At 38.8% G+C, this 23,131-nt stretch overlaps 2 protein-coding genes across 17 annotated transcripts in view; one reads left to right on the top strand and one right to left on the bottom strand.

The window, feature by feature from the left end:
* Positions 1-23,131, bottom strand: part of CMSS1 (cms1 ribosomal small subunit homolog) — a 390,132-nt gene that overhangs the window by 162,589 nt on the left and 204,412 nt on the right. The window contains exon 2 of one of the 14 annotated variants that reach the window (XM_078352217.1): positions 17,893-17,942. The exons of the other annotated variants lie outside the window; for them this stretch is intronic. The gene's annotated coding sequence lies outside the window, so the exon portion shown is untranslated. The remainder of the gene's footprint in view (positions 1-17,892; positions 17,943-23,131) is intronic. 14 annotated transcript variants of the gene reach the window in all.
* The window catches only part of FILIP1L (filamin A interacting protein 1 like), a 305,341-nt gene that overhangs the window by 92,397 nt on the left and 189,813 nt on the right, over positions 1-23,131 (top strand). The window lies entirely within an intron of this gene.

Below are 23,131 nucleotides of genomic sequence, written 5' to 3'. Positions count from 1 at the left end.
TAGGAAGAGAGCAACAGAGATGCTTATTTATATTTATACAGATATTATCAGGTGGTAAATATATTTGTAATCAGACTTCATATCTTACAGATTTTATACTGTAATGCGAATCTACACATTTTCATTCCTAAGCCAAGAACAGCTATATGGTTGCACAGTAAAGAAAATTTTACCACAGGGTACTTTAAAATCCATTTATATCTTCTTAGGTTATGAATTGACCAAAGCTTTTATCATACCATGTCCTTGCCACAGGGAGGGAAAGCTGATTGATTTCACTGCACCAATCTCCCTTTTGTTAACTATATAGCTGATTTATATTTACAAGGTAGAGGAAAAGCAACAGTTATTGGGTACTGGTTTAATGTGGAAGGTTAAATTAGTTGTGGGGACAATGATTCCTCGTGATTCCAAATGACAAAGGGAGCTTGGCGTCTTAGCATGCTTTTTAGTCACACTGCATTACTAAGCAACTTTGCGACAGGTGCTCTCAATGGGAAAACAGGTGCTGAGAAAAGACTAGACTAGATGGGACAGGCATGAATGAGAATGAGCAATAATGTCTTAAGCAGGGAGGACGAATCATTACCCTACTACAAATAGGAGGAAAATGATCAATACTCATTACAGGTAGAGTTGGAAAAGCTCTTAGAGGGCTCTAAGCCCAAGTTTCCTTAATGGAAAACCAACATGCATGCCAGGGAGCCACTGTCTAGCTTTGGCCTGATTAGTGACTTCTGGGGGCAGACATCCCTTTCTCACCCAAGCCAGCTCTTTTCATTTTGGTACAACTCCAATATATAGTCAAAATGCCTCAAAAGAGTAGAGAAAATAATATATTAAACTAGAAAATACGAGTTCCAAATTCCAATGTCAGTCCTATCATTAAATGTAGTTGTGCGACTCTAAGCAAGTGTTTGGTGTTCTGTGGGCCTCCGTTTCCTTATCTGTGTGTAAATCAAGGGTTCTAAGGTATTTTCCAGTTCTGAATTTCTCTCTTTCTATACTTTCCATTCCATGCTACAGAAATGTGAGGCAGTTGTGAGAAAGTTACAGATAGCTGTGAAGTTTTTCTTCTTAGAGTTCTCACTTATGTCACACCTGGGTAGCCTCGAAATGTTCCGAGATGCTCGGTCTTTATCTCAGCTTTCCAGATAACATGTAGTTTGATTTTGTTTTGACTGGAATGTTACCATGACTCAGAATCTGCCCTTGGGTGACTGTATAGCCTAGTGACAGGCTAAGCTACAAAAGCCCTCTTAGTAGCAGTTTGTCTACTAGAATTACGAAGTTGTTGTTTTTTATTTTAAAAAAGAAACCATCAGAAATGTACTGTTCTCACACACCAGGTCGTATTCTATCTTCTGTGGAATGTCGGTAAACTACTCATTATTTGCTTTTTTATTTTAATGATTAGACTATTTAGGCTGGAAGAACCCTTGAGCTCAAAGAAAAGCTCTGTCTTTCATTAACTCCAATTAATGCACACTGGCATGGTCTAAGTATATATAGACTACATTTTTAGAAACAAAATCACTACTTAATGTGATAGAAACTTGGCAAAGGTTACAAATGCAACAGTTAAATGAATGACTAGCTTTTTATTTATGTAACTGAAGTGGATACAATTAAGAAGACTGTGCCTAGGGGACTTACTTTATTGAATAATTATCATAACCAAAATCAGTAGTGTTATGTGACTAAAACAAAACTCTTTTGTACAAATAAGTGAATTTTTGCAATATATTTTTTAATTAATTTTAATATTTTGTTTATACACATGAAAATAAAAAAATATTTCTTTTTAGACAGATAAGTAAGAAAAATGCTTAGTTTTTATTTACTTTTTTTTTTTTTTTTTTTAAAGACAAGGTCTTGCTATGTTGCCCAGGCTGGCCTGGAACTCCTGAGCGCGAGAAATCCTCCTGCCTCAGCTCCCAGGGTAGCTTGGGACAATGGGCATGTACCACCATACCAGGCTCAAAAAAATTTTTTTTTTTTTTTGAGACTGAGTTTCGCTCTTGTTAACCAGGCTGGAGTGCAATGGCGTGATCTCGGCTCACCGCAACCTCCACTTCCTGGGTTCAGGCAATTCTCCTGCCTCAGCCTCCTGAGTAGCTGGGATTATAGGCACGTGCCACCATGCGTAGCTAATTTTTTGTGTTTTTAATAGAGATGGGGTTTCACCACGCTGACCAGGATGGTCTCAATCTCTTGACCTCCCAAAGTGCTGGGATTACAGGCGTGAGCCACCACGCCCGGCCCCTAAAAAATTTTTTTTTAAAGAAAAATAATTGAATTGAGTTTAGGTGCTGAAGTAACTGCTAACAGTTGACTGACTTGCTTGTAAAACATCAACAGAATGTATATGTATATGTATATGTATATGTATATGTATATGTATATGTATATGTATATGTATAATCTGTGTGTGTCTTTGCATGTGTTATACACCTCAGTAAAAGGTGTATTAAAACAAATCACCACTGAATAGTTTACAGTAATGACGTTGGAATCTAGTACAGTTGTGATACCTTATCAGAGTCAACTCTTCTTAAAGAAATAAGAACTGACTCTTAGAAATGTGCTATTATTATTGACAAGGAACTAGAGATTATTTTCTAACTGGATAAATATCATAAATACTTCCATCAATGGAAATAAATCCTATTCTGTCACTGTCTCTTGTAGCCTTATATTTTATAATTTAAAAGTATTTATTAAGCACCTATTAGGTAAATGCACAGTATTTTTAAAAACAATCAGTGAAAAATTTTATTTATTTAGTAATAAAATTTAGTAAATAAATAAAATAAATACATTTTATTTTTTAGTAATAAAATATATTACCTCAATCTTTGCTAGGGCCTATTCTCCAACATGAATTAAATCATACTCCATCTGTAAGAATGAGTATTAAACTTACTAGGAACGACAGAAAAACCACCTTAGCAGAAAGGCCAAGCACCACCAGCTGTTGCCTGGAATACAGCAATAGCCTCCTAAATGCTCATCTTGAATCCAGAATCGGAAGAAGAGTCCAATAAGTAAACCTTGCTATGAGCAAAGGCTGAAAAATGACTAGGTTAGCTGTGTGACTTCAGGCAAATTACTTAGCTTCAGTGTGTCTCAGTTCCTCATCTGCAAAAGTGGGATTAAGATAACAGTTAACTCAGTAGAATGATGTAAAAAGTAGCTAAAATAATCTGTATAAAGCAATTAGCATGCTGCCTGGCATTAGTGTCTCATAAATGTTAGTTGCATTTGCTTTTTCATGATTATTACTGGTCTCCTAAATTCCTAGGATAGCCAGAGTAAAATTTAATCAGTATTTCATTTCAGTATGTAGAAACTCCATAACAGCTTCCCATCGGACATAACAATAGCATCCACACTCTCTTCTACCATGGTCTGCAAGATGTAGCCCCGCCCACTCTCCACCGTTTTTTCTAACCACCTTCCCTTTCACTCTCCACTCTAGTTTCACTTATTCTCTTCCTAAGCATTAGAGGTATTTTTACACCTGTCTTTATACATGCTTTTCCCTCTGAAATAATCTTCCTCTCACTTACTGCTTGCCCAGTTCTAAACTCTGTGTTGTAGAAAGCAAGTCAACTTGTTCAAATGTATTCTACCTTCAGAGATTTGAAAGTTCACTCAGGATGCTCAAATAATTCACACAACTTTTCCCATATTCTAAACAGCAATGCCTTGGGAAAAGCAATGCCGAGGCACAACACAATAAGCATGTATTGAAGTTGGGCAGGATGGAAGCACGAGGGTAATGCACATGGGAATGGAGTGGAAGAACTCATCCGTGGTTTACTGGGCAGGGAAGGCAACATGATGCATTCATAAAGTCTGTTCCCAAGCGACAAGGAGCTGCTGGAAAAGCACTCACTCTTCTTTTTGATTCTAGGCTAAAATAAGTGTAGCCTAGGTTTGGCCTATTGAAGAGTTTTATTTGGCCCAAAGTTGAAAAAATTGTTTTTGAGATTCATTCATTCATCAAACATTTATTGAACACCTACCACGTGTGAAGCTTATTTCCAGATGTCAACAGCAGTGAACAAATACACAAAATCATAGAAAGTCCCTATCTATGTGTAATCTACATTCTAGTGCAGAAAACAGGTAATACAGAAGAAACTGATGTAGTACACTGGACCATGATATGTGATAAGGAGAAAAACAAAGCAGGGAAGGGGACAGGAAGGATGTGCACTCACATGCGTTAAGTTTAGATAGTGTGTTCAAGGCAGGTCTCACTGAGACGACATTTAAGCAAAGGGATGCAGGCGGTGACTGGGCCATAGAGATACCTGGAAAAATAGGGAACAGCAAGGGCAAAGGTCACGAGGAGGAAATGAGCTGGTCTATGTGAGGAACAGACAGGAGGCCACTGCAGCTGCAGAGATGAGGTCAGAGAGTCTCATGGGGTGGGGGCACTTGGCTTTCATGCTGAGTAAGATGAGAGACTTTGGAGGGTTGTGGGCAGAGGGGAAATGTGTTCTGACTTACACTTCTGGCTGCAGGAGAGAAAGAATGGAAGCAGTGAGACCAGTTCGGAGGCTACTGCAACCACCTTGGAGAGGGATGGTGGTGGTTTGGATCACAGTAGCGCAATAGAGATCCATCAGGAAGCAATCAGATTCTGAATATATTTTGAGGGTAAAGCCAACAGGATTTCCTTATGAATTAGATGTGGGTTTTGAAAGGAAGATAGGAGTCAAGGACAACTCCAAGTTTTCTGCCTTGAACAAGTGGAAGAAAAGAGTTGCCAACATTTAAAATCAGGAGATTTAATTGAATACTCCAGACTTCCAGCTCCTCTCAAAATACTGGAAGATCTGGCCAACCACATAACTGCAATTTTCACATGATTAAAAAATGAACAGAAGCCGAGAAGCAGTTACCCCATTAAGACAGAACACGGGCCCTTTGGTTCACTATAGACCTTGCCCCTTGTTTTAAGTCTGGCCCTCTGAATAATAAACAGCTGTCCGTGTCTGCCTTCTGAAGACAGCTCGAGTTTAGGAGCCCTGCTCAACGTTCTCCCATATACTCATTGCAACAAAAACATAACATAAATCTGCCCACAATTTTGACTACACAAAGGACATTTTTGACAAAGTATTTTAAAACGGGTCATAGAAAGAACACCTGCTATGCACTAGTCTTCTAGTTTTCTCCTCCATGGCAATTTGACAGCATCCTGATATACAGGTCCAGCCTCGTGGTGAAGAGAAGCTTCTTGAAAAAACTCCTCTTTCACCTATTCTGATTTCATTAAATCTAAATTCCAAGACTCGTGTCACAGTCTGTGTCCCTGGTGCCTGAGAGCGAGGTAAGGTATAGGGGCACCCCAGCTCCAGTGCCTCGCTCACTTCACCTGTGCTCTCTAAACAAGGGAGCTCCGAGGCCCAGGCCAGGACCAGAGCACACTGGCTCTAAGCCTGTGTTATCACCAACAAGCCTGGTAACCGGCAAATCATTTCTCTTCCCTGGGCTTATCAACAAAAAATGGAGATGGACTCCAGCAGAGCTTATCAAACTAATGTATATATGAATCCCCATTCTAGATTATTATTTAGCTTCACTTACATGAAAATCACTGGCTTAGAATAAAGTGCCCGCCTGGTAACAATGTGTCCATAGACGACCTGATACGGATCTCCTCAGCAAATAGAAATAATGTGAACCCAAATTCTTGTTTCACTTTGTCTACCACGAAGTTCAGAGCTAAATGCACTGCTCAGTGTAACAGCAAAGCCATCTTACCTCAGGGATTCGAGTATAACATCTTTCCCCCTTCCTTCTTATTCATCCTAATGGTTTTGATTTTATTGATCTATTTTAACCCTAGGCAACATCAAATCCTTTCTGAAAGTGGGTGGGGAAGGAAGAAGACACTAGTAAGAAAAGAAGAAAGTGATTAAAAAAAATCTTCCCCCTGGGCGCGGTGGCGCATGCCTGTAGTCCCAGCTACTCAGGAGGCTGAGGCTGGAGGATCTCTTGAGCCCAGGAGTTCTGGGCTGTAGTGAGCTATGCCGATCGGGATTCCGCACTAAGTTCGGCATCAATATGGTGACCTCCCGGGAGCCGGGAACCACCAGGTTGTCTAAGGAGGAATGAACCGGCCCAGGTCAGAAACAAAGCAGGTCAAAACTCCCGTGTTAATCAGCGCCTGTGAACAGCCACTGCACTCCAGCCTGGGCAACATAGCGAGACCCGGTCTCTAAACAAACAAACTAACATACAAAGAAAAAACCTTCCCAAGTTGGTATTAGGAAAGTTATCAAATATGGTCTGTGAACGTGATCAAATAAACATAAACCTAACCGCCCTGACGCAAACCCAACAGTAGTTTTGTTTCAGAGGCCTGTGCCCTTTAAAAACGGCCTTTAGAGCAACAAAAATAGCCACAGTGTGGGGCTGTGTAGTGGCAAGAAGGACAAGCCCTACTATAGGCATCGGGAAATTCTTCCACTCAGCCTTCTTCTCTTTTAGCTAAGTATGGTCATTGACAGACAGAATTGGGAAATCTTACAGCCTTCATTATCTCCCTATAATAACAAAGAGTCTGTTTTATTATCAGGAAGAATTCAAAGAAAAATGAGTGTTAATTAGTAACACAAAAACTATGGGTAAAGCAAGCATCAAGACATATTTTGTGGTAATAAATCAAACTTGATAAACCTGCATTTTTTTTTACCGTTGGCAGCAGTCAGACAAGCACATTAAAAGGCCAGGACATCAGTCCTGCTCTGGTGCCCTGAGAAAACCTGGCTTGAAAGTCAGGATACCCTGCTTGGCTACAAATTTATTTCTGACCTTGGGCAAGCCTTGTAACCACCCTGGGCCCCCTCCATAAAATGAAGACAGTTTGGAGAACACAGATTCAGAAGCCTCCATAACCGAGCTCCACTTAGCTGATTCTATCCCTGTGTTTCACCTAGGACCGAGCCCACACATACAATAAGAGAGGCTAGAAGGTCACTTCTAGTATATCCCCTGCATTTCTTCCAACTGTTTAGAGTCAGGTTTGTTCCCAAACCTGCTTATGACTGTTGGACTTGTTACTATAATTACATAATTTAATTAAATATGATGTAAACTGGTGAAATATAACCACGTCAGAAAAGAGTTGCTTTCTAGGAAAAGTACAAAGTCTGAGAAGACCTGATAAAGGCAGATGACTTAAAGTGGCTATCAGGGCAGATGTAAGTTAGACAACTGTGAAAGACAGAAAAACAACTTGTAAAAATCTGGAGGGATTCCTTCTACAGTCTTGTTCTATAAGAGCAAAAATTTAACAAAATTGAAATGGGAAGGCCGGGTGCGGTGGCTCACGCCTACAATCCCAGCACTTTGGGAGGCTGAGGTGGGTGGATCACGAGGTCAAGAGATTGAGACCATCCTGGTCAACATGGTCTCTACTAAAAATACAAAAATTAGCTGGACATGGTGGTGCACACCTGTAGTCCCAGCTACTTGGGAGGCTGAGGCAGGAGAATTGCTTGAAGCCAGGAGGCGGAGGGTGCAGTAAGCCAAGATTGCACCACTGCACTCCAGCCAGGGTAACAAGAGCAAAAAACTCCGTCTCAAAAAAAAAAAAAAAAAAAAAAAGGAAATCATAGCAAATGCAATCACTAAGGTATAGTTAATGTAAGAGAAATGTTAGGAAATTGTATGTAATAGGCGACCTATAATCAAAGAAAAGGCTTGGCCCTACAGCTAGGCTTCTATTGCAATGGGAAAGGGAGTAAGAACCGTAGTGAAATGTTACAGAGGCCCCACCTTTCTTAAAACCAGATGAAACAGGCAACCATGACACTGAAAGACCTTTCCAGGAAGTAGCTGGAGAGGGAGTGTGGAAGATGCAGTTAGAGTTTTGGGAGGAAGGGACCCGCAGATGCTACTTTCAATAGTTTGGCATATCCTCACCAGTCTGTCAGCTGAATGGGGAGTGAACCCATTCTACTGAGAATCATAGGCTGGTAACTACTAAGTTCCCAGGAAGTAAAGATTTCTTTAACTGCTAGCGTTTTTCTTCTACTCCTCCCTCCCCAGTTTTTAAAATGTTTGATAAAATTCTTTGATGAGTAACACTATATGTTGAGTTTAACTGGGCAACGTGCACTGTTAACAAGAACATAGAATGCTTTGGTTTCCTGAGAGTAGGACATGCAGAGCAGGAGTAGTTCTAGGTAGAAATAATAGTTTTCAATGGCGAGACCAGGCCTGTAATTTTCATGACATCATGGTTTATACGAGGCCAACTCCATAAATCAAGCCTTACCTAATTAGAGATTCTTCTGCAGATCCACATTATTAGAGCAAATCATTAAAAAGCCCAACCAAAAACATAAGCCAGACCTGTTTACAGAAATTCTCTCCCCGCGTCTGAAAGTCTTTTGGTCTCACTACCACTTACAGTTCTTTCATATTTAGTAAATTATAGACTCCGAGCATTTCTTTTAGTCTGACTTCACTTTCAAGGAATTCTTCAATTAACTTTACGTTGCTTTAAGCTGTTCATCCAACGAGAAAACAATCTGTGGTTTCTGACTCCTCTGTGTGCCAATGGCTGCCATCCATGTTTGACTTTCAGACACACTGTCTCTTAAGCCAGGCTCTGTTTGCACAAAACCAGTCAGTTGTCATAGCATTTTCACAAGCACTATAGAAAAACAAAGAACAATACTTTGTGGTGGCGAAACTGGGAGAATTACCTCTGCAAGGCTGACCGCACCGGGGATACATCCAATGTCTATCCACACCCAGCCACCTGGCCTGCGTCAGAAGGTGGTACATACTTCACTTTCATCTGTGATCTTTCCATTCTTAGGCACCATCTCTTTACCATTGATTCACTTCTTTCTCCCTCCCCTCTTTTTCCTAAATGGTTAAAACACCTGAAACTCATGGAGAGGTGTGGCTACTCTATAGCAGGCAAAAATGTCAGTGGAAATCTAAAAAGCAACAGATTGTATGGCCTTTGCCATGGTTATGGTGCATCTAGTGTCAGATCTTCAGCCAAATGTAGCGTAATAAAAAAGCATGAGCTCAGAGGTGAAACCTCAGTCCAAAACTTTGAATATTCTCAGACTCTAGTGTAGGACCTCAATTCTCTTTGCCTCTTGAGGCCCATGCACTGATGTTTTTAAAGAAGGGCAAATAACAACTGGGCAGTGGAAAATTACCATGGGAACAAATGATGGAAACATATGATGGCTGCTGAAGAAAAAGATCCTCAGGTTTTCTACCTATCCTGGCTGAGTCAGGCAAAACGGAATCTCCCTCACTTTCTTTTCCTCTGTGCCTGGCCAGTGTCTGAGTGTCCCTCGTCTATGTCCGTTCCATGAATGCACTTGTGAAGCCAAGAGAATAATAAACCAAGGGCGTCTGAAACTCTCTTGAATCCGCAGGCCCAATATAAGATGCATGTCTGATTTTTCCAAAATCATGCTCAATGCTGTTTCTGTAATGGGATGTGCAATTGTTGAACTGCAGGCCTTTCCAAAGCAATGGAATGAGTACTCTAGCAGAGCTGTGTCACAACAAGCATAAAGGCAGAGACAGTGGAACTGGAATGAACGCACAGGCCAGGTGAAGCCCGACGGCTGACACTGGACTTGGCACTGGCTCGATTTGGGATGGTAGTGGAGTGGAGGACCAGTGGAAGGTCTGCTCCTCTTCAGGACAGAACTGTGTTTGATGTTTGGCTTCTCTCTCAATGCTGCAGCAACTGTATCTGAAGCAAAAGACTTGTAGGATTCCCAAAAGACTCCAAGTTATTCTAATACCATTTCTCTTCCATGGGCTTCCCTCTCTAAAATTTTAAAAATCCCTACATAAATTTTATTATGTGTGTTGGTTACAAGCTACTGTAAAGGCTTCGTGGAAAAAGGAGATGGGTATAACAATGCCTGTCTTGGTGTCCCCCTCCTCCCTCTGCCCCCAATTCTCTCTCTCTCTCTCACACACACACACACACAATGGGACCTAATATCCAAGCTATTCTAAGAACAGTTTCATAAAGTATTAGCTATTCTTTAACCACAAATCACTGATCTATTGAATTATAATACATTGTTTAATCATTTAGGGAATACCTAAACCCCCCAGAAGTTCCTAGAATGCATGGAAAGGGTAGGCTGAGGAAGGGGAGGGTCCCTTTACAAAGCTTTCCCTGGCATCTGAATTGAGATCTTTTGAGATTTTAAAAATATAAGAAACCAAGACACTTGATTTAAAATTCACTGACTTGTTAAAAAAATAAAATAAAATAAATGAAGATACAAGTCTTTTAAAAGGTTACATGGGGAAATGAAGACATTAAATGCCACTTAATTTTAGAAAATAAAATTACAAGGTACATGATATGCTAGCAAAGCTCTAGATTATAGTAAGGCTTTCCAGGGAACAAGAAAACTTGTATGGCTACTACCCAGGGTAATTACTGAATCAGTGATATTACTCAGAAAATAAAATTGCACGTAATATTTTTGATTTTGTTGACTGTGCTTTGGTATCATATCCAAAAAATCCCTACCCAGACTCATGACAAGAAGCATTATTTTTTTTGGTTTTCTATTAGTAATTTTATTATTTCAGTCTTAAGTTTTAGTCTTTAATTCATTTCAAGTTGATTTTTGTATATGGTGTGAGATAAAGGTCAAATTTAATTCTTCTGCACGTGGCTATCCATTTTTGACAACACAAATGAGCTTCAACTGACATAACTCTGAAGGGCCATCCCAGCTCCAGAACACCTACAAAATATGCCGAGGCTTTGTGGCCACCACCTGCAGTTTAATTACTCACACTGTAATCCTGTTTGCTTCACCTTTCATACACACTCGTCACTGTGCACAACTTGGAAATCCTCCTGAATACATTTCTCAGAGTTTCAAAGTCTTTGCTTGGGACGCTCAAGGCAATTATAGAGGCTGAGAAGTTCTACAGTCTGCAATTTGCAAGCTACAGACCCAGGAAAACGGGTGATGTAGTTATGGGCTCGAGAAATGAAGAGCTGATCGTAGAAATTCCGGTCTGGATCTGAAGACCTGAAAACCAGGAACACTGAAGGCTGGAGAAGATCAATGTTTCTATTTTTTGTATTTTGTATTTTTTGGACTTGGTTGCCCTGGCTGGTTTTGAACTCCTGGGCTCAAGGGATCCTCTCTCATGGGCCTACCAAAGTGCTGGGACTACTGGTGCATGCCACCACATCTGGCTCACAATTTAATTTTACATGCCAGATAATCCAAGGACTATCAAATTTGATTAACTAACTTTTCAACAAAGATCTCAGGATACATGTTGCTGACAGTACGAAGTACATACACAAGAATTTCATTCTTTGGTTACTATGGTGCTTATGCTGGGAGGTGGGTACCAGCTATATCTGCGTACATAAATAGGACCGAGGGTTAAAGAGGATAAAGTGGTGCTGAAGAAATGTGATGAGCTAACTAAGTTACCAATAATGGGAGAGGTAACTGTGGTAGAGGAGTGATTAGCATGGTCATCGAGAGATGCTCCAAGTCCCATCTAACTTCACTGCTCCAATCTCCCCTGGAGCTCCAAAACCTTGGTTGATGTAACACGTTAGTGCTTTCCACTCTGTATAATGGACCAACTGGGTGGGACTTTTCTCCAGCACTCAATTCATTTTCAGCTTAATTGATAATGGATAGAGACATATAACTTATTAGATATTTTTAAAATACTGATTTTTAATGACAGACATTTTCAGGAAACATCATTTTGACAAGGGAAATTATAAAAATGAGGCTGCTCTAGACGTCTTTATGAAGAATTATACACACAGGTGAGAAACTGGTGAATTTGAAAAATGAACAAAAACCCGTTTAAAGGTCTCCATTACTGTTCAACAAAATTAAAGCAAATTACATAAATATAAGATGATTCACAAGGAAGTTGTGAACTATAATTAGATGAAAATATTTTGACCGATATTTTAGACACAACTAATTCTCACTCTGTCATTAGATAACATAGACTAAGGTGTCATGAAATCTGCATCTGTTCCTGGAAGCACTATTAAGAAAAGAGATAAAGGAAAAGTCTGCTTTATAAGTTTATAAATTTTGCACATATCTAAAATGTTACAACGCAGATTCAAGAAAGAAGCCAAAGGACAAGAAGGATTCCAGAGCGGCCAAACTTTATGAACTGCATTGACTTTACATGTCAAAAACTTCCTAGTGTGCTCTTATTAAATGCATATTCAGACAGAAAAGTATTTTAGTTTCAAGGTCACAGAAGACTAGCAGCATTCACTTAAGGGAGGAAGGTTAGGCAAGGCACCCTCACAGAAGTCTGCTAGTCTTCACAGCCAAGAAATTGGAAAAGCTATAAAAAGCGGACCCAATAGCCCCAGTGCCCAGCATTCAGCAACTGTCTAGTAGAGTGGTAAGGAGACCTCTAAATCCACAGAAGGGCCTGCAAGGATCATCACACTTGCTGAAATGAAGAGATGCGAATGATAATCTTGGGTTATCCGAAAAAAGTTAAATTATGGTCAGCACATTTTAAGGTAAAGGAATGAAAATATTTTTAGAAAATAAATATAATAAAATAAGGCAGTCTGTCTTTTTGTGAATTTGATTAGCATGAATCAGATTTTTTAAAAAACAATTTTTGAGCAATTATTTTTGGCTTCTTCACACATATACATCACCTCATTATTCTCTGCAATGATCACACGTTACAGAGATTATTTTATATTCAGTAGTCCCTCCTCTCATTTAAACTCAAGATAATTCAACTCATGTTCATATTCAACTCAAGACAAAGCCTTAAATGCAAAACGTGAAACTGTAAAACTACTAGCTATTCAAGAAGTGCCTTCTGTGTACCAGGCCATGTGACAAGTGCTACAGGTAAAAATGGGCAAAAGCGGAGACACAGTCCCTAACTTCAAGGAACTTATGGCTCAATTGAAACAAAAAAGATAAACCCAGTGAAGCACAGAAAATTTAAGAGCAAGTTTCTCTTCCGTAATTTCAGTCACAGCTGTGACAACTTTTACTTCAATAATCTTAGCATTCAGTTTCAAGGATCATCAGAATTCCAGAAGCAATGAACTTGAAACCATGAGTAAAAAATATTGTTCCCCAAATAAATGGAATGATATCCAGTGTTCATGAATTGGAAAAGTTAATACGTTAAAATTTCCATACCACCCACCACAATGTATAGCTTCAATACCTATCAAAATTACAATGACATTTTTCACAGAAATAGAAAAAAAATTCTAAAATTCATATGGAACCACCCCAAATACTCCAAACAATCTTGAGCAAAAATAACAAAGCTTGGAGCATCATACTACCTGATTTAAAAATATACTATTAAGCTTCAATAATCAAAACAGCATGGTACTGTCATAAAAACATACATATAGTCCAAGGGAACACAACGGAGAGCCCAGAAATTAATCCACATCTTTAGGGTCAACTGATCTTCAACAAAGGTGCCAAAAATGCACAGTAAGGAAGAATAGTGTCTTTAATAAACGGAAAAAAAGTGCAGAAAAAACTGGATATTCATATGCAGAAGAATGAAATTAGACCCTTCTCTCATATCATACACAAAAATGAACTCAAGATAAAGCCTTGAATGTAAAAGCTGAAACTATAAAACTACTAGATGAAAAAACATAGGAAAAAGATTTCTTGATATTTGTCTGGGAAATAATTTTTCGATATGATCCCCAAAACACAAGCAACATAAGCAAGAAAAAACAAAGAACAAAAAAACAAAAAACAAATGGGGTTGCATCAGATGAAAAGTTTTGACACAGCAAATAAACCATCAACAGAATAAAAAAGCAACCTGTGGAATGAGAGAAGCATTTGTGATCCAATCATCTGATAAAGGGTTAATATCCAGTACCCAAAACATACAGGAAACTTAAAGAATTCAATAGCAAGAAAATAAACAACCCAGTTAAAAATGGGCAAAGGACCTGAAAAGACATTTCTCAAAAGAAGACATCCAAATGGCCAACGGGTATATGAAAAAATGTTTAACATCATAGACATCAGGGAAATGCAATTTAAAACCACAATAAGATATCACCTCACACCTGTTAGAATGGTTATTATCAAACAGACAAAAGATAAGTGTTAGTAAGGATGTGGAGAAAAGGGAACCCTTGTACACGGTTGGTGGGAATGTAAATTACAATAGCTATTATGGAAAGTAATTATGTAATTTTCTAAAAAAAATTAAAAATAGAACTACCAGATGATGCAACAATCCCATTTTTGGGTATAGCCAAAAGAAATAAAATAAGGATCTTGAAAAGATATCTACATTCTCATATTCATCGCAGCATTATTCATTAACAGTCAAGAGGTGGAATCAATGTGGATGAACCTGGAGGACATTATGTTAAATGAAATAAGCCAGGGACAGAAAGACAAATACTGCATGATCACACTTATATGTGGAACCTTAAAACATCAAACTCACAGCAGCAGAGAGTAGAGTGGCAGTTGCCAGGAGCAAGGGGCAGTGGGGAGGGGGCGGGAGAGAGGAACATAGGGAGATGGTGTTCAAAGGCTACCCAGTTTCAGTTAGACAGGAATTCTGCAGATCTACTGTGAAGCGATGTTACTAAAGCTAATAGTAACGACATGCTGTACCGTTGAAAATTGCTGAAATAGCAGATTTTAAATTTTCTCATCACAAAAAATTATAAATATGTGAGATGATGAATATGTGATAAGCTGGATTTAATCATTTCACAAGGTATATATATATCAATGTACACAATTTTTATTTGCCAACTAAACCTTAATAAAACTAGGAAAAAATATCATTTCACTGTTTAGAAGGAACTTGTTTTACAAAGAAAACAAAATGAATATTGTTCCATTTTCTGTTAAATAAATTTCAAACATTCTCTACGTACTTGTTCTCTAATAAAACTCACTGGCTGGCCGGGTGCAGTGGCTCATGTCTGCATTCCCAGCACTGTGGGAGGCTGAGGCAGGTGGATCACCTCAGAGATCAGGAGTTCAAGACAAGCCTGGCCAACGTGGTGAAACCCCGTCTCTTTTGTATTTTGTAAAAATACAAAATTAGCTGGGCATTGTGGTACAGGCCTGTAATCCCAGCTACTCGGGAGGCTGAGGCAGGAGAATTGCTTGAATCCAGGAAGTGGAGGATGCAGTGAGCCATGATTACGCCACTGCACTCCAGCCTGGGCGACAGAGCAAGACTCCATCTCAAAAAAAACAAAACAAAACAAAATAAATCAACAACAACAACAATAAACCCCCAACTCATTGACCTTGAAATGGGCTGCTGTCAGAATATGCAGGTGGGCACAGTAGCTCATGCCTGTAATCCCAGAACTTTGGGAGGCCAAGGCAGGAGGATTGCTTGAGCTAAGGAGTTCAAGATCAGCCTGGACAACATGGCAAAACCCTGTCTCTCCAAACAAATGAACAAACAAAAAAAAAACCAAAACCCCAAACCAACCAAACCAAAAAAACCCCAAAATTAGCTGGGTGTGGTATAGTTCCAGCTACTCAGGAGGCTGAGATGGGAGGACTACTTGAACCCGGGAGGTAAAGGCTGCAGTGAGCTGAGATCATGCCATTGCACTACAGTCTTAGCAGCAGAGCTAGAACCTGTCTTGGAAAAAAAAAAAAAAGCTTCCTGGATCCAGAAATTAATCCATGCCTAGTGATTTAATCTGGAAAATTTGATATCAACTAATTTTATAATTGGGGTAACCATCTATGTGTGCCTTTTATGATAGTAGTTTAGCTGAACCGAATCTATGGAATAATTAGGCCCATGGTGAGGGGGATCTAAAATCCTCTTGAAGCATTAAAACCTCTCCCAGCCTTCCCAATATTAAGGAAAATTCTTATTCCCAGAAGTTTCTATCCTTTACTAAGTGATATGCAGTCCTTACAAGGCTCCTGATTTCCTCCAAAGTTAGAAAATGCTACACTAGAAGCTGAAGCTTCCTCTGGATAATCAATTTTCTGAAAAACACACATAATATTTTATTTGGTTTTGGGCTTCTAATGATAAGAATGAGAAAACTAGAGCTGCTCAGGAAAGCAAATGGAAAAAATTATTTTATACAACTCCTGGCTCGGATTGGTTGACAAAATAATAATTCTACCATTTCCTTTCTAGTGTAAAGACATAAAACTAGAAATAATTTTTAGAAATTTTATCCTTCTGTAATATCAAAGACAGACAAAGACATTAAAAATCCCACTCATGTTTACAATTAACCAATATTTTATTTTGCATTTTTAGGTTGCTTTTTGAATACTTTGAGTTCAATATTATTCATCCCTTGCTTCCCACATACCATCCCCCTCACGAAGGTTTTCAAAAGAAATCTAATTTAGGTAAATGGTAATTGATATAAGAATTACCAGAATTGAAATATGAGAAAGCAGCCACATAATATCTTATATTGCCAAACAAGATAACTGTGACTAAAACTGGAAGTTCTCAGTTTTTAAAAGTTTTTAAAATTACAATAGCAAAACTTGAATTCTAGTAGCCTGATATGAGTATATATATATTAAACCATTCAGCCGCTCATCATTCTATTCATTCATTCAACCAAAGCACTGTTTTACAGAGCAGAGATGGTCCCTACCTGATGGGGTCTGGGACCTGGGAAGTAGAGCCTATGGGTAGAGATGGGACAGCTCCTAGCCAAGAAGGAGCTTTGGTTCAATACTTGAACTTTTTTGGGAGAACATCAATGATACCCTATCCACTGCTTCATCTGATATTCAAGAGTTGTGAGTCTTCTCTTAATTAGCAACAATAAATGCCAATATTCCATGATCTCGACAGAGTTTATAAACAGTCAGGTATTTAGTTTATAAAATTAAAACTGGGGGAAAGGAAGAGAAAATGTAGTAGAGTTGAAGGAATATGGCATCCAGCTAGTCCTTTGAGTATTTTAAATTATATCTTTTTATTAAGTTAGTCTCTAAAAGAAAACATACAATGCAATTCCTACTCAAGAAACACGCTGGGTAAGGCATAATGCTGGGAGGGTTTTAGGTTTTGGTCGCTTGTTACTCAATAGATCAACACGTGTCAAGTTCTACAGAGAGAAACATTTCCCTGGGAAAAAGGAATTGCTAGATTCATAACCCAACTTTTACAGGAAGTTTATCAAATACAGACATCCTTCTTACTAGTGAAAGATCCGGAACCATTAGGGAAACGTCACTGGTTGCTACGGAGTGACTCCTCTGTCTCTGTCATGCCCAGTATCAGAAACTTCAATCTTCTATTTCCACAGAGCACAAGCCCTGGTACCAGCCTGTGCCACAGAATCGTGGGTTTGTACTTACTAAATTGTGTATTTTTCTATTTCTTCTATTAAATAACTGTGTTTTAAAAGGAGCAATTATTTGTAGGCTTAAACTCTGATGCAAAAGAAAACTTCTCAGATGATATACAATGCTTTACCCAACATGTAGAGCAACAGGTTGAGGGATTCCAGATTGTCACCAAATACAATTAGAAGTCACTGCTCTTAGCTGGATTCTCTGAAGTAAGCATGGTCCTCTAAATACACTTAAATATAAAAACTCTACTTCTTGGAGTTCTAAAAGGCAAAATTGAGGACAATAGCTATAAAGAGGCAGGTTTCTTTCAATACGTGCTTTTCAACATGTAAATATACTCACTGTATGCCTTTTCTCCTGTTTGCAAACCTCCCCCCGCCCCCATCCATTTTTTTCCTTCCATACAGAACATAGTATACTACTAAAGTCAATGTTGTGGGAAAAAAACATACTGAGAAATCACAAAAACGACGGTTTACATAATTTGATAAAAATAGCAATACTTTACCAAATGGAAAATTCCATCAAATGAAATGTCACTCCAATCAGATGACTTACCTAAAAATAAGAGAGGCAGAAAGAAAAAAGTGTGAACTTGGTATGGTACTCAACCCTTGATATACTAGTTTCTAAAACATATGGTAGAGATCTTAACAACTGATGGACAATCCAAAACAAACAGAAAGTATACCAGATCAGGAAACACCAATTCCTTTAGAAACGGTAACTAATGGTACAAAGGAAATGGTAAACATGGAGCAAAAGCAAAGGCGAAAGAAAGTGGTATTTACTTTCAGATCACTTGGCTCTCATGCATATTTTAAGAGGTCAGTTTTGAAAATGTGAGCACGTATACGTATAAAGGCTACAGCTCTTTCTCAAGACCTCTGCTTACTGTCTTAGAGACTGTCAACGCTGCAGACTTTCAAATATCTTTGCCTCCTATGACTCAAGGAAAAGGTGCGAGTGTATCAAGTGCTACTGTAATTTCCTCTTTTGATTTTCTTTTCCCTTAACACTTAGATGTTTTGGCTGTTTGCTTTTTTATTTTCCAAAGTGAACACTGATGTTCATGAAAGGTGTCAGATTAACAACCTGGGGAAATTAAGAGCTTGCTCTATCAAGTGAAAAGGCTCAGTGTAGTGGAGGTGACGAAAGTTTCCCCTTTACTGTGCTTGCCTATGTACATTAGCTGTGACCCACAGTCACCCCAGCCCTCCAGTCTTCATGGTCCATTAATGTCTTTGACTGCTCAGGTTGCTAACAGGAGCAGACAATCTTGCCTCTGCCTTTAATACTATCATTGTTACCACTACCACTGCGAACTCTAACTGCCTCAGGGAAATTATGGGGAAATTTATATTAGCTGCCATTTTGTTTCAGGGCAACATGAAAAGAAATTGAACTGAAGATAGAACTTAAATTCTTAGTAATACTGTAGGTTAAAATCCAAGAATTTCTTCAAAAAGGAGGCAAAGCTTTGAGTGATCAAACTGAAACAGGCTTCAGTAAGCTCAGTCACCTGCATTCAATTTGAATTCTCATTCGGGAACATTCTAATGTTTAAAGGCCAAAGAGGCTTTATTTTTCCTCTTGAATCTACTGGAAATCAGTCATTTCTGTTATTCATTAGCAACTACGGTAAAGGTTTGGGTGAATGTTGCGGCTAAAACTATTATTACATATGAAATCTGAAAATCAATGTCAAACAGAAGAAAATCTCTTTCCTGTATTTATAGGTGTTCCAAGTTTCTGAACTACCTGAGCGCTTTGTAATTCCTAATTAATCCCTCCCAAGCCCAGAAAATTACTTTGCCAGATCTAGTCAGATAACCAACAACTCTTTATTGTTGACAGGATGCTATTTCTCCATGCACAATACAAGGGCCGGAGCAAGACGATAATCCTCCTAGTGTAGAGTTTATAACAGTAAGAGAGGCAAGGCTCGCAAACATATGCAGAGCATTTGGAACAATGAAGTACAACACTGAACGCTGCCCTGTAACACACTTACAATTAGTAATTCTTTGGGAAGATCACAGTATTAACCCCACCATTGTTTCCCATCTTTGCTATTGTCCTTCTTTTTGTCAAAGACTGTATTATTTGCAGGTACAGTAGATTTCCATCTGAACATGACTAGCACTTCCTCTGATTTCTAATCTCTAGAAGTCCCGGAGGAAGAGAATTGCAGGAGACCAATGAGTACAGCAAACACATGGTAACACTTAGATGAAGGGTACCCTGGCTGCAGCTCACATGAAAACGTTGGAAAATTTTAGTTTGGGAAACTTTGGCTGCTTTTTTTCTTTGCCATGCATAGCCTTTATCAAGCTAGTCCTTATGGTATTAAAACATTTGGCAATGTCTCAAGTCTATGCTATTGCTGGCAGGGAATCTAACTGGGAAGGAGGGGTGGAGTAGTTACCTTTATCAGAAATGACCTTAGAGTTATGGAAAGGCTCCTTCCTTCCCACTGCTTAGCAGCCTTACTGAAAGCTTTAAACCCAGATGTGAGAAAAGAGATTGTCTCCAAGAGCAGCAGCAATTTACTGTAATTATGTAGTACAAACATCGAGAAGGTGAAAAATGTTATGCCAACTTAGCAGAGGAGGGCAGCACTTTGTGTATAGGTCCCAGGCAAGGTTGTGCTGGAAAAAGCAACTGTAACCTGTATTTCCCAGGGAGCCCTCAGTTTCCAAAGCTGCAAGAATATTTTGAAAACTAATAACTATATGCAATGAAATACCCAAAAAGTGGGAGACTATAAGAATCTGTTCACCAACAGACACCTGTCTGTACTCCCTCAGTGGCTGGCAGTGGCCAACTCCCTGTTGCCACCAGATGACTAACATTTCTCCTATTAGTACTGTATCACAATTCCTTACAGTGGCAGTCAAAGCAACAAGGCCCATTTTGCCTACACAATACTCTAGCTTCCATCAGTGACACTGGGTTTAAAGCACTTTAGAGGTTGACCTTGAAATGCAATTAGAGCAAAATCTGTAAACTTTCTGGGCCAATTCTGGGCCTCTCTGTGCCTCAGCCACCTAACTGAGTGTTGGTTTTGTTCCTAACTCTCTTCTTCATTACATAATGGCTCTCCTACTGGTTTCTCCTGGCTAGATTTTTGCATCTTTCATGATTTGATTTCTCTCATTACATCTTCTCATTTTTTTTGTTTGTTTGTGGTGGGAGATAAACAAGCAAGGATTCCCTGAATTTGATATTTCACACAAGAAGCATTAGTGAGCCATGGCAAAAATCAGTTTTGCGGGCAGACACATCACCAAAGCTCTCCTCTACGTGGACTAGTTTTCTACTCAAATAAAAATTTCAGGAAATAAGATATTTTCATCTCAAAAAATAAAAGATAAAAAGGTAAGTCGGAGAGAGTCAAATCACTGACTGTCATGGTCATGAAGAGAAAGTAGAAAAAGTAATAAAAGCCTTAAGAGCAGAAAATGACAGGTGATTTCTCCTTTTCGTCCCATTTCAAACATTTACCAATATGCCAATGAATGGCAAGGATGCAAGAAAAAGCAAATCAGAAAACTGCAGGCCACAAGATGGTGTAAACCTCATGTGGAAAATACCAGCTAAGGCACTAAGAAAGTCAGTAAGTAATGAAAGATTTATAAAGATGAATATGCTCAATTTTTGGACAAAGAGTACACAGAACAATACTTTTTAAAACAAATTATTTTTTATCCTTCTCAATGCACATGAGATATAGTTCAATTTTAAAAGCTTGTAGTGGTTTAATAATGAAATAGTTTAAGACAATGCATGATTCTACCCATCAAGAATGCTTGTTTACGTTGGCTTACATACTGCAATTATTAATTTAATTATCTGATTCAAAACAGAGTAAGCCCTTAGTTTTAATTTCTTAATTTAAGTAGCAAACTCTGGAGTCACTATGCTAAGGGCTGAGTTCAACCCAAGCTGGATTTTTTTTTTTTTTTGGAAAGAAAAAATATAAGATAAATGAGCTAAATTCTCATCATTCCAAAGCTGAGTTTTAATAGTACTAAACAAAAAGGGTAAAACTTCTGGATTTTGAATGATAGCCTTCATGACTATATAGATAAAATACTTTTTTTTCTTAAAGCACACTCTGGGGCAGAAAATTATAGATAATCACATCATGAAAAACAGTGAAAGACAGGATTCAAATTTATCCATTTGTGGGTAGTAGTTATGATAATTATGGGGAAGGAGGAAAAAAGGGTGTTGGCAAAGGTATTCAAAATAAGTACCTAACTATTCCAGTCATGAGGAAATCTGGAGATTATTTAGGGAAATGGCTTGTACAAAGGAAACAATTCAGACAACAAAAATAAAATTTAAAGAAGCCAAAGATCAGATGAAGGCTGGGGAAAACAGTTCGGGTTCATTTCTGAGGTTATCTTAATGGGGTCAGCCTGTCTTACTGCCCCAACCCCCAGGAACCCCCAGGACACCTACCTGCATCCCACACAGCTTTATAACTACAACAAATTTTACCCAGAGGTCTACGGCTAAGGGCTTTCTGGTTTAATGCTTTAGGGCTTTCCAGAAACTTCCATTCTATAAAACTTCCTATCAAACTGCCTTTCTCTTCTCTACCATTCTCCATTCTGGTTCTGGCTTGTGTGGGCTGAAAAAGCAGAGTGGAGGTGTGAATAAATGGGGACACAGCTGGTCTGTGGCAAAGAGATGGTGGGTGGGAAGCAGCTGCGTTTTGGAGGCTGAGGATCTTCGAAGCAAAGGAAAGCTTCTTCCAAGTTCTCTCCTTTCAGTCTTTTCCTCTCTTGGGCAATGATAGAAATTCCACAAAACACACAAACTTTCCGAATTCACAACACTCTTCCACATACCCAAGTGTGTTTCTTATGACTGCTAACATTTTGTATGTGCTTTGTTTTTAGGTTTTTCTAAGAGTTTCAAAGAGCCTTATAAATTTTCATTAAAACAAATACTTCTGGCTATATTTTATAAATACAATTTACCTTTGGAATGACTAGAATTCAATTTGTTAAAAGGTTATTCTTCTAAAATTTGGTTTATTACACTACACTTACATTTCCTAAACCAGTGGTTCTAAAAATCTAGACTTCATAGGAATCCTCAGGGAGGCTATAAATATGGATTCATATTTAGTAGGTCTTGGGTGGGACCCTGGAATCTACATTTTCAATAACCACCCAAGGAGATTCCTATACAGTGGGGGTAGAGGGACCCCACTCTGAGATCACATCCTAATCTGATCCCCCTAATCTCCCAGTTTCACCTTTTTCAAGATAGCTTGTTTGAGTTACGGTAGTCAAGCAGTCACATTGAATATTGAGCCAAAAATACAAAGTGAGCAATCTGAGAACAAGAAAATTATCACCAACAACCTTTCATTTTTAACAATGCAAGGTGCTACACAAATACAGGAAAGAAAGGGAGGTTTCCTGGTTGTAACTCCACTTCCTTGAATAAGACAAGTTTGGTATTATGAATGAATTAGTTGGCTCTCCTATTCATAAGCGTTGAACCTTTACTGGCTTTCCGGTTATGTCCTGCTGCATTCTGGCACCCCCTTTCCCAGCCTGATGACAGCTTTGTAGAGCCAGCCTCAATTTCTCAAACTGCAAGCAAATTAGAACCTATCTACTTAGAAAAGTAATAAAAGTGAAATCCCATATCTAATGGTACCAGGCTATGAGAATCCGCTTGCCAACAGACACCAATAATTCTCCGGCCTCTAATCTCTCAGT

The sequence above is a fragment of the Callithrix jacchus genome, chromosome 15 (genome assembly GCF_049354715.1).
Source record: "Callithrix jacchus isolate 240 chromosome 15, calJac240_pri, whole genome shotgun sequence".
Taxonomy (NCBI): domain Eukaryota; kingdom Metazoa; phylum Chordata; class Mammalia; order Primates; family Cebidae; genus Callithrix; species Callithrix jacchus.
This window is presented reverse-complemented; position numbering and strand designations above follow the sequence as displayed.